We start from the raw sequence: 13,971 nt of genomic DNA, 5'->3' as shown, positions 1-13,971 counted from the left end.
ACGGCTCAGATCCTGCGTTGCTGTGGCTCTGGCATAGGCCGGCGGCTGCAGCTCCGATTGGACCCCTAGCCTGGGAACCTTCATATGCCTCAAGAGCAGCCCAAGAAATGGCAAAAAGACAAAAAAAAAAAAAAAAAAAGCTTTTCCCAGAGTTCCCTGGTGGCTCAGCAGGTTAAGGAGCCACTGTTGTGGCTCAGGTTGCTGCTGTGGTGGGGGTTCAATCCCTAGCCCAGAACTTCTGCATGCCACGGGCATGGCCAAAAATTAACAAATTAATTAAGTAAGTAAAATAGCTTCTCCCACACCATCACTCCCTATCACCCTCTCCTGTCTCATTTCCTCACAGTATATACATTTGTCTCTTGTTGGTCAGGCCCTCCCCCGATTAGAAAGTGAGCTTCATGAGGCTAGCAATCCTGTCTGTTGTTGAATTTTCAGGGTCTGGAATGGACCTGGCACATAGCAGGGGTCTGTAGATGTGTGTTCAATGGGTGAGCAAGGGCCAGGCATCCATTCTGTGGAGGCAGAAACTGAGGCTTAGAAAGGTGGCATGACTTGCCCAATAACCGCAGCCGCGCTTTCCAGGAAGGGCTCTGTTCGGAACCCTTCACACGCCTGGCCCTTAACTTCACAGCAGCGCTTCAAAGTGGGACGATGCCCATGTGACACCTGGGAACCAGCCAGGTTGAGGGACTTGCTCAAGAACACACAGCGGGTCAGAGAGGCCCCCGGGACCTGGTGTCACGCCGCACATCTCCTGGGTCCCCACTGGCTGCTTTTTGGCTCCATGGCCTCCCAGAGCCTGGAATCAGGGTCCTCCGACCCTCAGTGCCGCCTCAAACAAAGCACAGCCTCTGGGTTGAGTGGATCATTTAGTCCATCCCCCTGTCTCCAAGCAGCACTATTAAACCACCAGACAGAATCTATCCAAATGTTATCAACTCTTTGCCAAGGGATTTCACAATTTCCCAAGTCTCCCCTTCCTAGAGATAATCCTTCCCACAGTACATCCTTCTTTCAGTCTAACCTAAATCCCTCTTGCTTCACATTTGACCTATGTCTTCTCGTCCCACCTTCCACGGAGCAGGGCCAGGCCCAGCTTCCAACACAAGCACCGCAACCAAGTTGCTTCGGTGAACTGAGAGAAGCCACAGGCTCTGCACCCCAGCAGTTCTTGGAAAAGCCGAGAACCCCAACTCCCAAGGCTGGTGCTGTGTCAGGACCTTGCCATCCGCTCCCCTCCCTGGCCCCGCCTGCCACAGTGATTTATGGGCCCTGTCAGCTTGCAGGCTGAGCCATGGAGACAGCGGCAATCAGGAGCAGCCATCCGTCAGGCCATCAAGGAGGTGGTGGCAGGGCTGACGGTTCATGGGGAGCCTGGAGGTGGGGCTGCGGCTCAGGGGCCAGGAGGCCAGAGAGCAGGCCACTCCAGATGACAGTTTGACAAGGACCTGGACAGAGACTCCAGCAGGCGGGGACAGAGAGGCCAATGCCCAAGCCAGCAGCTGGGGGACAAAGACACACGGAGCCAAGCATGACGAAGGAAGAAGGCAGGAGGGAGGGAGACAGAGCGGGAGTCAGCCACGTAGAAATCCACCTCAGGAGTTTCTAATTCTCTTTATTCTGAAGACAAAAGCAAAATGAAGATGACAGAGGTGAGCAGGCTTTGTTTTTCTGCAGGACCTGGAGGACAAATTCCCCACCCTTGGCGCCAGCTCTGGCGTGTCTGAAGCCCGGCCGGGATCAGCTTCACCTGCCCCGTCCGGCCCAACCCGAGGCAGCGCCAGGCCCCTCTGCCTCTTCATCCCTGCTGTGTTCCTGGCCTCCCAGCTTACATTTCTCTCTCTCTTTTGTCTTTTTAGAGCTGCATCTGTGGCATATGGACGTTCCCAGGCCAAGGGTCAAATCAGAGCTGCAGCTGCCGGCCTACACTATAGCCTCAGCAACTTGGGATCTGAGCCACATCTGCAGCCTACACCATAGCTCACAGTAAGGCCAGATCCTTAACCCATTAAGCAGGGCCAGGGATCAAACCCACATCCTCATGGATATTAATCAGGTTCATTACCGCTGAGTCACGGTGGGAACTCCTGCCTTAGATTTCTCTTGCTGGTGCTTTGTGACCTGCCTCTGCCTCTGTGGGTCTGACTCCCCCAGAGGTGCTCTGGGTCAGCCTCTGCTCCTCTGTCCCATCTGACTGGCCACCCCTGGTACTTTCTCTGCCTGTGTGACATCTCTCCCTATGGGCCTCCCTCCTGTTGTGTCCCCACCCCAGGTCTCACTTTCTTGCTGTCCTTGGTCCCCCATCTTTCTGCTGGCAATTGGCCTCCATCTTTAATGTCCACTGGCCATGGGTGCCCCTGGCCCGGCCCTGGGCACTGGGTCCAGGTGGCCTGCAGGATGGGAAAGTGGTGTTTCTCTCGACACCCTCTCAGCTGCAGGCATTTTGGCACAAAGGTGAGACAGCAGCTGTAGTTAGGGGAACAGAACAGGCAGTCAGCAGCTCCCTTTTATCTGGAGCAGATTTGATATTCCAGGCCAGGCCCTGCTGAACGCCCAGACAACACATGTGCGCGCGTGGCGCACACACACACACACACACACACACACACACACACACATTCACACAGGGACGCAGAGCACAATAGACACGCACTGAGCAGCCTGAGATGGCCTTGCAACCACGCAAGAAAATTCAATCTCTCCATGGGCATCCAGAAACAAGAGACCCCCAAGTCCCACCTCCAGCCAATCCAGCACAGAGATGTCCGCCAGCTCTAGGGCACCAGGAACCCTGCGCGGGAGGTGCCTCTGGGCATGTCCTCTGCCCTCAGGAGAAGGACAAACAACCCAGACTTAAATTCACCCGCAGCACGGAGACACCAGTCTGTCCCCAGCGACGGCGCCAGCAGAAGGAGGAATGGCTTTCTGGACCAGCCTCTTGAACTGGAAGAAGGAAAACAAGAGTCATGCCCAGTACACCACGCTGGAACCCTGCCCTGTCTCTGGCAGGAACTCGGGGCCACACAAGCCCATCTGCTTCCTGGCGTCCGTGATCCTTTGTTTCCCTCTTTTTTTGCATCCCCTTGATTGAAACTCGGGGAGATGATCTCCTCTTATTTCACTTACTTCGAAGCTGATTCAAGTTATTTCAGTAACACGTTGGTCTAAATAAAAAGCCAGGTTTTGCTCTGCTTCCTTGGGGTCTGATGGATAACTGTTCTCAGGATGGTGCTGGCAGGGAGGGCGGTGCGCCCCCTAGGGGCCAGTGTGGAGAAGGCAGAGCTGCCCCGGGAATCCAGGTGGGGGAGCATGGCCCTGCTGCCCGCATCTGTACACACCCTAGTTGTACAGGATATACAGTTTGTATGCACTAGAGATACACCAGGACAGGCTATACGCACTCTATGTGCACCACGCACACACAATTCATGCATTACATATACGCCCTACGTATACGATATGCGAAGGACTCATCTGTCCCCTCCAAATTCACACTTGAACTTAACCCCCAACGTGATGCTATTAGGAAGTGGGGCCTTTGGGAGGTGATTAGGCCATGAGGTCACAGTGTCTGAGCCCACAGACTGCTCCGGGGAAAAGGGAAAAAAAAAAAAAAAACAACAAAAAAGAAACAGCTTTACTGCTTTGCAGCAAAGGAGGCCACAGCAGGCTAATGTCCTAAAGACTGTGCCCTCCTTTGGGAGAGAGTAGAAAGTGGTTTGATGGTTTGGGAGTAGAAAGTAGGGCCACAGATAAGGATCAGGGTAGATTCGAGCTTTTTTATTTTTTATTTTTATTTTTACAATATTGTGTCAATTTCTGCTGTACAGCAAAGTGACCTGGGCGTATATATCTATACATTCTTTTTCTTATATTATCTTCTATCATGTTTCTATCACAAGTGATTAGATAGAGTTCCCTGTGCTGTACAGCAGGACCTCGTTGCTTATCCATTTTAAATGAAATAGTTTAGATGCAAGCTGTCATGCTTCTTCAAAGCTGCTGTTTGGTGGCCCCAGGACTGGTTCTGGCGGTTCTCCTCTCTGGCTTTCATTTGTCCGGGGGTTTTTAGTTCTGCAGAAGATCTCAAAGATATTGTTACATATATTCCTGGAGGAGGAGCCAGGACCCTGCCCCAAGGCTGCACCATTGTTTCTAGACTGTTCCTCCCTAGTCTCTGCATCCCCTCCCTTCCTTCATTAGCAGCTCGGTGAGCCTGCCCTTTGGAACTCAGGGAAGGTCCTGGAGGCTGAAGCTTATTCGCTAAAAACAAGACATGGGGGACACAGAAATTCTTGTGCCAGGAGCCCCACAAGGTCCTGCTTGATTTTGAAACGGAAAATACCTCTGACTCGAACCCATCCTAAACCCAGATTGGGACTTGAATCCATGGTTTTTTTAATTAGAATCACTCACCTGAGGTCTGGACTTACGGAAGCTCAGGTTTTGCGTCTCAGCACAGAAGGAATTCTGCGAAAAACAAAGTGATAGGCAAGAAATAAACTTATTAAGATAGGACGTCCGTGAGGGATACTAGCGGGCGAGGAGGCGCTGCCCCAGGATCAGGTGGGCTGCAGTTTTATCAGCCAGGAAAGTGGGGAGGGGGAGAGGCCCCCTTCTTCCTCGTTCTTCGACTCAACCTCAGGCTCACATCACTAGCTCCCCCTTCGTATCAGGTAAGAGAGTATTTGACCCTATGAGGTCAAACTAGGTCTGTCCTCTGCTCATTCAAATCAGCAGAAGGGCAGTGACATCTGCTAAATATGTTGACTCATCTCAGCTTTAATCAGGGTCCCCCACTGTGGAAGGTCCTCTTTCCCTTAAATTCCTGTCCTGGGTCCCAAGGAGCCTTGTCTCCGCTGAACTTGAATGCAGCCCTCCTTTTAGCTTTCACTTAAAGGCCTGAGGCATATCTCGTGCTTTTATTTACGGTTTCACTGTTAGGCCAACCTGCTTGTTCCCAGAGGTTCTGGCGGCTTTCTTGAGTGCTTATTAACTTCAGTGGGGCTCCCGGTGTCTGCTAGATTTCCCTCTCTATCTGTGGGCCCTGACTGGGACTTCTACAACCACCTGTGTAACTATCCTGCTCCATCTTTATCAATTTCACTATTGCTAGGGACACAGAGGGACAGGTGAGGGCAGAACCGGCTTCTACTCCAAGCCCAGAGCCAGCCCAACAGGGGGCCGGGGGCAGCCAGGGCCTGATTTCTCCCCTGCTGCAGGTCCGAGCTCAAGCCTGGGCCCTCTTGCGGGTGGGCAGCCACAGCCCAACTCCTGACTCTGGGAGTTCCCTTCCAGGTGTGGGAGAAAGAGAAGGCCAATGACCTCCCCAATCGGCCCAGAGGTTGGGATGGCAGGTCCTCACAGCGCTGCTGGTGGTGGATCCACCCTTTTTAGGCTGCAGATGGAATTTCCAAACCTCTGCTGCCCCAGTCACCTGCGGCTAGAAACCTCTCTGAGACCCTTCCCGGGCAAGCAAACATAAGAATAATTGGCATCTGGAGTTCCCGTCATGGCTCAGTGGAAATGAATCTGACTAGTATTCATGAGGACACAGGTTCAATCCCTGGCCTCACCCAGTGGGTTAAGGATCCAGCATTGCCATGAGCTGTGGTGTAGATCGCATGTGAGGCTCAGATCTGGTGTTGCTGTGGCTGTGGTGTAGGCCAGTGGCTACAGCTCCGATTGGACACCTAGCCTGGGAACCTCCATATGCCACGGTGCGGCCGTAAAAAGCAAAAAAAAAAAAAAAAAAAAAAAAAAGATAACAATTAGTAGGCTTTATTTTTTAGAGCAGGTTGGAGTTTCTGGAAAGACTGAGGAGAAAGTAGAGCGTTCCTGTATATTCCCACCCCCGCCCCGCCCCCACACAGTTTTCCCTGCTATTAACACCTTGCATTTGTGTGGTTCTTTATCTTTTCCTGTTCCCAATTTGGAGCACCAGTGTCCAGCTCAGGCTCTGCTTCCCCCTCCCTGCTGCTAAACCTAGGGCTCAAGCGTTCCCATTGTGGCGCAGTGGGTTAAGGATCTGGCATTGCCACAGCTATGGCATAGGTCACTGCTGGGGCTCAGATTCCATCCTGACCTGGGAACTTCCATTTGCCACAAGTGCAAAAAAATCTAGAGCTCAGCACATGACTGAAGTACCAGGTGACTGATACACCAGGTAACTGAAACAGCAGGTGAGTGATGCAGCAGGTGACTGACACAGCAGGTGAGTCATACAGCGGGTGAGTCATACAGCAGGGGAGTGATGTGTTTGCTGCCCTTCCAGGCACTTGCCCCTGCTCCCCCCCCCATCCTGTACCCAGCCCCATCACCGGGTCTCCCAGACTCTACCCACCTAGAAGGACTGACAGATGAGAAGGACACCCCACCATTCTTGATCTCCAAGGTCCCCAGCCACCTCCTCCTCAGGACCTCAGCCAGGTAAGGGACCCAGGTGAGCGCTGGGGCTGGGTGGGATGGAGCAGAGGAAACGCTGGCCTCCCTCTGGTCCCTCTGACTTCTCGTAAGAAGTTAATAAAATTGCAGGCAAGGATGACCCCGAGGACATGATTTACTCAGGCTGGGGAAAAGCTTTCAATAAGGTCCCTCCATAAAAGGCCATTAAGGGAGTGGAATAACCACAGGCTAAGGGGCAAGTGTTATGGATTCCAGAGTGGTTTAAGCAGAGGAATTAAAGAGGCATTCAGAGCTGAGAGATGTTATTAATAACCGCACTGGGCTCCTGTAAAGACTTTTCATCTCAGCCAGCTTTGCAGGCACTTACTCCTCGACCTCAGGTCTCTGATGGAGGCAGAAGGCACAACCAAGAAGGGTGGCAGGCTCACCCCACTTCAAAGCTGAACAAGTGGATGCAATGTGTGGGGGTCTTAGCAAATCAGGGGTCCCTGGGGCCCCCCTCCACCTGGATCTCCTGGATCAAAAGTCCAGCCTCCAGGAGTTCCAGTCGTGGGGCAGCGGAAACAAATCCTGCTAGTACCCATGGGGATGTGGGTTTGATCCTGGGCCTCGATCAGTGGGTTAAGGATCCAGCGTTGCCATGAGCTGTGGTGTAGGTTGCAGGTGTGGCTCATATCTGGCATTGCTGTGGCTGTGGTGTAGGCCCGCAGCAACAGTTCTGATTAGAACCCTGGGCTGTGAACTTCCATATGTCTTGTGTATGGCCCTAAACGAGGGAAAAAAGAGTCAAACGTCCAGAAGGTTCCACCCCTTCCTCCCAACCCATCTTTCCAGGCTCAGTTCAAGTGACGCCTCCTCCACGAAGCTTTTCCAGCCCTCACCCTGACTTTGTCCCTCTCAGCTGCACCCCCTCCACTCCCTACTCTTAATAATATGGATAATGGCCTCCACTTCTCCAAGGTTCCAGCCCAGCAAGTCTCCAGCCTATAGGTCCAATTACTCCGTTCAACCCGTTTTCTGCTTCTGTGTCCCTAGAGGCCTGTGTTGCTGGAGACAGATGGGCACAAAGGGGCCCTCAGAGGACCTCCCTTGGGGCTGAATTCTGAGCAGGCTGGCCTGGGACCTCTACCCAGCCCCCACCTCAGCTCAGTCCTCCGAAAGGTCTCCTTTCCAGAATTTATCTCTCTGGCTAAAATTAGCATTCCCTTTAAACGTTTTCACACTCTCAAATCGTTCCTTGAATGTGCATATTAACTGGGAAACTGACTGCCTTAGCTTCATCACCTGGCCTCGCATTAATCTCCATATAACTCCATTACACCTAACACGCCCGGTCCCCTCGGCTCAGCCTCATAGACTCAGGCCAATTGCAGAACCGGTCTCCCATGCCCACGGCTTGCAGCTGCAGAGGCACAGGTGCCACCTGGAGGGCATTGTCCCACGGGCCTTGACCTCCGTAGGCAGAGACTGCTCCTCTCTGGGTTCCAGCAGCTTCGCCTGGGGCGAGGGACCTCCTCATTTTATACCAGGGGAAGCTGAGTGTATGAGAAGCCAAGTCACTTGCCCAGATTGAAAGAGGCCTTGAACTCTGGACCTCTGGGCTCCAAACCCTTAGCCATGACGCTGTACTTCCCAAGACGTGGCTTACAGAAAGAGGGAGGTGGGCAGGCAGTGGTCACGGGATGTGGCTTGGCCACCTACTGACTGTGCGACCGGGGGCCAAGCGATGAGGAGATAAGAGCAGATTTTTTTTTCAATTTTTTGTTATAGTTGATTTACAATGTTGTGCCAATTTCTGCTGTACAACAAAGTAATCAGTCCTGGGCATACGTACATTCTTTTCTATTTATTTATTTATTTATTTTTGTCTTTTTGCTATTTCTTGGGCCGCTCCCGCGGCATATGGAGGTTCCCAGGCTAGGGGTCGAATCGGAGCTATAGCCACCAGCCTACGCCAGAGCCACAGCAACGCGGGATCCGAGCCGCGTCTGCCACCTACACCACAGCTCACGGCAACGCCGGATCGTTAACCCACTGAGCAAGCGCAGGGACCGAACCCGCAACCTCATGGTTCCTAGTCGGATTCGTTAACCACTGCGCCATGACAGGAACTCCTATTTATTTAATTTTTTTTAATTTTTTGTCTTTTTACCTTTCTAGGGCCGCACCCATGGCATATGGAGGTTCCCAGGCAAGGGGTCTAATCGGAGCTGTAGCCACTGGTCTACACCAGAGCCACAGCAACGTGGGATCCGAACCATGTCTGTGACCTACACCACAGTCACAGCCATGCCGGATCCTTAACCCACTGAGCAAGGCCAGGGATCGAACCGGCAACCTCATGGTTCATAGTCGGATTCGTTAACCACTGCGCCACGATGGGAACTCCCGTACTTTCTTTTATCATCTTCCATCGTGGTCTATCCCAAGAGACTAGATAGGGTCCCTGTGCTGTACAGCAGGACCTCATTGCTTATCCATTCTAAATGTAATAGTTTGCATCTACTAACCCCAAACTCCCCGTCATCCCACTCCTTCCCCTCTGACCCTTGGGATTTTTATTTATAACTCTTCATGTGTAATAATACCTTCAATTCTCTTCACAACCCTATGAGGTGGATACTATTACTACTATTACCATCGTTCTATAGATAAGTATGTTGATGCACAGAGAGGTTAAGCAACTTGCCTGGGGATGAACAGCTAATACAGAACAGAGCCAGGACGCAAAGCCTAGGAGACGCTCCTCTTACTGCCCCCCCCCCCGCATTATCTTGATCCCTCAGACATGGCAGGGGAAGCCCATCACTATTCCACTCTTCCAGGTGGCCTCCCAATCATGAACATCTAGAATCTTCTTGTCTGAGTCCCACGTAACTTTCAGATGAGACTACATCTTCGGAGCCTGTATGACCTCACAGTTGGCCTATGTAAAAATGTCAGAGAAGAGGGCCCCCACCCACTGGCTCTGGCCTGCCCTCCACCCAGCCAGGCACTACTTGGTGAGCACCCCAGGGGAACGATGGCCATCTGGCACCTAAGTGTATGCGGCCCATCCTGCTAATTCCTCATTAGAATTCGCTGGGCTTTTCCAGAAGGATTGGAACCTCCTATCGGCAAGTCTGGACGTCCTCCCTGACTCAGGCCACGTCCAGGAGGCAGGTCAGGCAGGGTCCACAGAGTTCAGGTCCTGGGACCCCCGTCCCTACCAGGAAGATGCCAACAGAACAGGAGACCCAGCCCAGGCCCCTCTGCTGCTGGGCAAATTTGCGAAGCCTCCACCATGAGACTAGACAGTGAGAGTGCCTTGGGCAGAGGTCTGTCCTCCAGAATCTAAAGGCTGGTCCACCTTCCGCCCCTAACGAGAGTCCTCCAGCCAGTTTCAGATGGCAGGGACCTCGGATTCCTCAGTGGGCTCCAGCCACAGAGGGCAGGAGACAGGCAGACCACTGGGGCGTTGCCAGGCCAGGAACGTGGTCCTTGCTCCCTCGCGGGAATACAGCTGTCCCGGGGCCTCTCTGATGCGATTTACCAGACAATGACAACCTTTAATGTCCGCTCTGCTATAATCTCCTTTATCTTAATACAATCTTTTCCTGTTGAACTCTCCAGAGCCCCAGCCGCGATTTTCAATGGAGGGATTTTTTTTTTTTTTATTACAACTTGATACTGTGATTACTGTCGAACTCTCAGTCTTTGTGGAGGGGAAATTAATAAGTTTTTCTTAAGCACTCTGCACAGGCCCTGCATACTGATTAGACCTGGCTGGCTCCCCCATGGCCCGAGTCAATTATCAATCTGGCCTCTTGCCTACTGAGACCCAGCGGCTGTCACGTGTGCAGGGGGCCGGATGTTGGGTACCAGCGCCTCCGCCGTGCACCAAACATCCCACAAGGGGTCAGGGGATCAGGGGTCCACCCTGCACTGTTCTTGGATGCGTCTTGGGGCAGGAATTAGAGATGGGGAACCCCAGAACTGGAAGCGTTTTTGGCTCAAGCAGGCCTTCTGCTGTAACATTACGGATGGAGGGATGGGGGCCGAGCGAGATGTGGCTGGCCCAGTCACAGACAGCTAGTGGTGAGGCTGGGGCTGTCACTCCTAGAAGGACATCCTGGTGCTCCCCGTCACTTCCCTTTTAGGAAGCTGTGTCTTCTCGTTCCTGCCAGTCTGGCTGTAATCCCTCTTGCCCCATCGTTGCCTTTTTTTTGTTCATTTTTTTTAGGGCCACACCTGAAGCATATGGAGGTTCCCAGGCTAGGGGTCAAACCAGAGCTGTAGCTGCCGGCCTACACCACAGCCACAGCAACTTCAGATCCTTAACCCACTGAGCGAGACCAGGGGTCGAACCCACGTCCTCATGGATACTAGTCGGGTTCATTAACCGCTGAGCCACAGTGGGAACTCCCGTCCTGTTCTAATTGGCCCGAGGCACTGACCGGTGAGGGTCCTTGTTTCTGCCAGGAGAGGAAACAGAAACACAGCCCAATCCCCACCGAACCCCGCTCTCCTCCTAACACCAGTCCTGCTTGGCTTGGTCCAGGGAATGGCTCCCTCAGGCATCCTGCCAGCTGGCCGCCTTCTCCAGCAAGCGTGGCAGTGAATGAACTAGAACGAACAACACCCCACCTTCCCGCTTGACCGTGGCCGACCACGAAGCCAACCTGTCACAGCTGCCCTGGGGAGGAGGGGGATGGGAGGGGGTGGGGAGGACTAGGCTGATGCCACAGCCCAAGGCTAGGGCAGGCTTGGCAACAAGACAGTCCCTGTGCTAGGAGGAGCCAGGGGACCCTCCCAGTCTTGGGATTGGCCTGGAAAGTGGAATCCCACTGGCCGAATTATTACCTCTGTCCTATTTTTTTTTTCTTTTCAGGGCCGCACCCAAGGCGCATGGACGTTCCCAGGCTAGGGGTCGAATCGGAGCTGCAGCTTCTGGCCTGTGCCACAGCCACAGCAATGCAGGATCCGAGCCATGTCTGCAAGCTACACCACAGCTCACGGCAACGCCAGATCCTTAACCCACTGAGCGAGGCCAGGGATCAAACCTGCATCTTCATGGATAGCAGCTGGGTTTGTTATCGCTGAGCCATGACAGGAACTCCCGGAGTCATCTTATTACAAGGACCGAGGCACTCAGAGTCGGGGAGTGAGACTCTCAGGTATTCATTCCTTCAACAAAAGAGCACCTGAGAAGCTCTCTGTCCTCAAAGTTGCTCCTGCTCTGGAACCAAAAGGCAGTGGTGAAATAGGAAACCACATATTCAGCGAGGGTGGACGGCCACACAGGGATACAATAGAGAGAGCCTGGGAGGTGGGACCAACGAGAAATTAGGGGGCTCCCCCTGCCTGTGAAGAGGTGATGCAGAGCAAGGGAAAAATCTACCTTCAAACAGGAGCTTCGTGGTCCCTCCGGCCCTACACAGAATTCTCCTCCCCTTGCCACCAAGGGGCAGAAGGCAGGTGCCAAGCCGGCATGGTGATGGGCAGGCAGGTGCCTGGAACCAAGGGAGCCTGGGCCAGCAGTGAGGAGGCTGCAAGAACCTGCACGGGCACCTGCTGGGGAGGGAGGAGGGAGAGGACACCAGAGCTGAGCTCTGACAAACAGAGTGGCAGCACATTACTCTTATTAAGTAAATTAAACCCATGAATCACTGTAATTAGCAGAACTGCTCGACAGGCCTTCAACCAAGCTATTAATACATCGGCACGGGCTGCCCCCATGGACTGGGTGACCTTCCACAGCTGACCAGTGCGGGGAGCCTCAGGGGATGGCTGCCAGGCTTGGCAGAAGGAGGAAGGAGAATGGGGCCTGGGGGACTCCGAGCAGGGGAGAGGGCACTGTCCCTTCCACATGTCATCATATGTCATCGAGATGTCTTTGGATTAATTGAATGGCCACATTCTACGAGCACGTAAGTGCCATGAGTTAGGGACCCGCTTGCCTGGTTGACTGCTGTAGCCACAGCCCCAGCACTAAGTGTGCCAGGCACAGAGTAGAGGCTGGAAACGTATTTGTTGAATGGATGAGTAAATGAAGGCTCTGTTTCTGGGCATTTATGCAAAATGATCACTCTGGAACTTTTTTTTTTTGCTTTTTAGGGCCACACCCACAGCATATGGAGGCTCCCAGGCTAGGGATTGAAACGGAGCGACTGCGGCCAGCCTACACCACAGCCTCAGCCACAGCCATGCGGGATCCAAGCCTCGTCTTCAACCTACACCACAGCTCATGGCAACGCCAGATCCCAGACCCACTGAGCGAGGCCAGGGATCGAACCCTCATCCTCACGGATATTAGACTCGTTTCCACTGCGCCACAACGGGAATGCCTGCTTGGAATGTCTTTTCACATTGACAAGCTATTTCCTCAGATCCTTCAGGTCTCAGCTAAGACAACATCTCTCCCCTGAGTAGGCCTTCCGCCCCCCCAGGTAGAGGTTGTGTACCTCTTTTTTGCATCTGAAGTCTCCTGTGCTTACACCTGTGCTGTCACTTAACATACAATGTGACAATTACTTGTTTATGCACCTTGCTCCCCGCAAGAGTAAACACTGCACTCCAGCAGGGGACGCAATGGTATCTCCAAGACTTAGCCTAGGGCTTGTGCATAGTAGGGACTCACTAAACATTTGTTGAAAGAAGGAGTCAGTGAATCAATGAGTGAGGAATGGAAAACCAGCTTCCGGGAGGCTCTGAGTCACACACACTCTTTGGCCATTTCCAGGGGGTGTGAGCAGCAGGCGTGGAAAGCGGGTGAAGGGAGACCCTGAGCCCACAGCCCTGAGCCCCACTTTAATAATGGAGATGCTTTGGGATAGAATATGATGGGGGATGATATGAGGAAAAGAAAGAATGTGTATATAAACACATATATTCTTACGTACATATATAGACATATATACATAATTCCTGTGTATGTATATGTATTCTTGTGTGTGTATATACATATATTCTTATGTGTGTGTGTGTGTGTATATACACACATATATATGCATGACAAGGCCACTTTGCTGTGCAGCAGAAATTGGCACAACCCTGTAGGGCAACTATAATTTTAAAAAATAGAATATTTTACATAATGGAGACGCTCATCTTACAGACCAGAGCTTCCTGATCTCCAGGTGAAGGCCGTCCTGTCAGGACATCCCTGCCTCCAGAAGACTCTTGGCAAGGCACCCCCAGAGCTATTCCCCCCACCCCCACCCATCAGCACCCCGTAAAAGCACAAGGCCACACTAGGAGCTTCCTCTAGTGGCAGACAGGGCCCTTGGCTCAGCTTGGGACTTGACCTTCCTACAGGGACGGGCAGGCAGGTGTTCCCAGCATAATGAGGTGGCCTCAGGGACCAGAAGAGGTTCATCCTCTGATGGTGAGAACTTGGAGAAGCACTCAGGAGGCTGGACGGTGCCACCCGGATGTGAGTGGGAGCAGGGCAAGTGGTGTGAGATGAGACCGCAGGAGGCTTTGCTGGCTCTCCAGGGGTGGGAGACACAGCAGGTGCATCTCCTGGCACATAACTAGTCCTCCGTGTTCATGACACCCGACGAGCCCCCCACCAACAATGGG

This window comes from Sus scrofa, chromosome 6, assembly GCF_000003025.6.
Source record: "Sus scrofa isolate TJ Tabasco breed Duroc chromosome 6, Sscrofa11.1, whole genome shotgun sequence".
NCBI classification, from domain to species: Eukaryota; Metazoa; Chordata; class Mammalia; order Artiodactyla; family Suidae; genus Sus; species Sus scrofa.
This window is presented reverse-complemented; position numbering follows the sequence as displayed.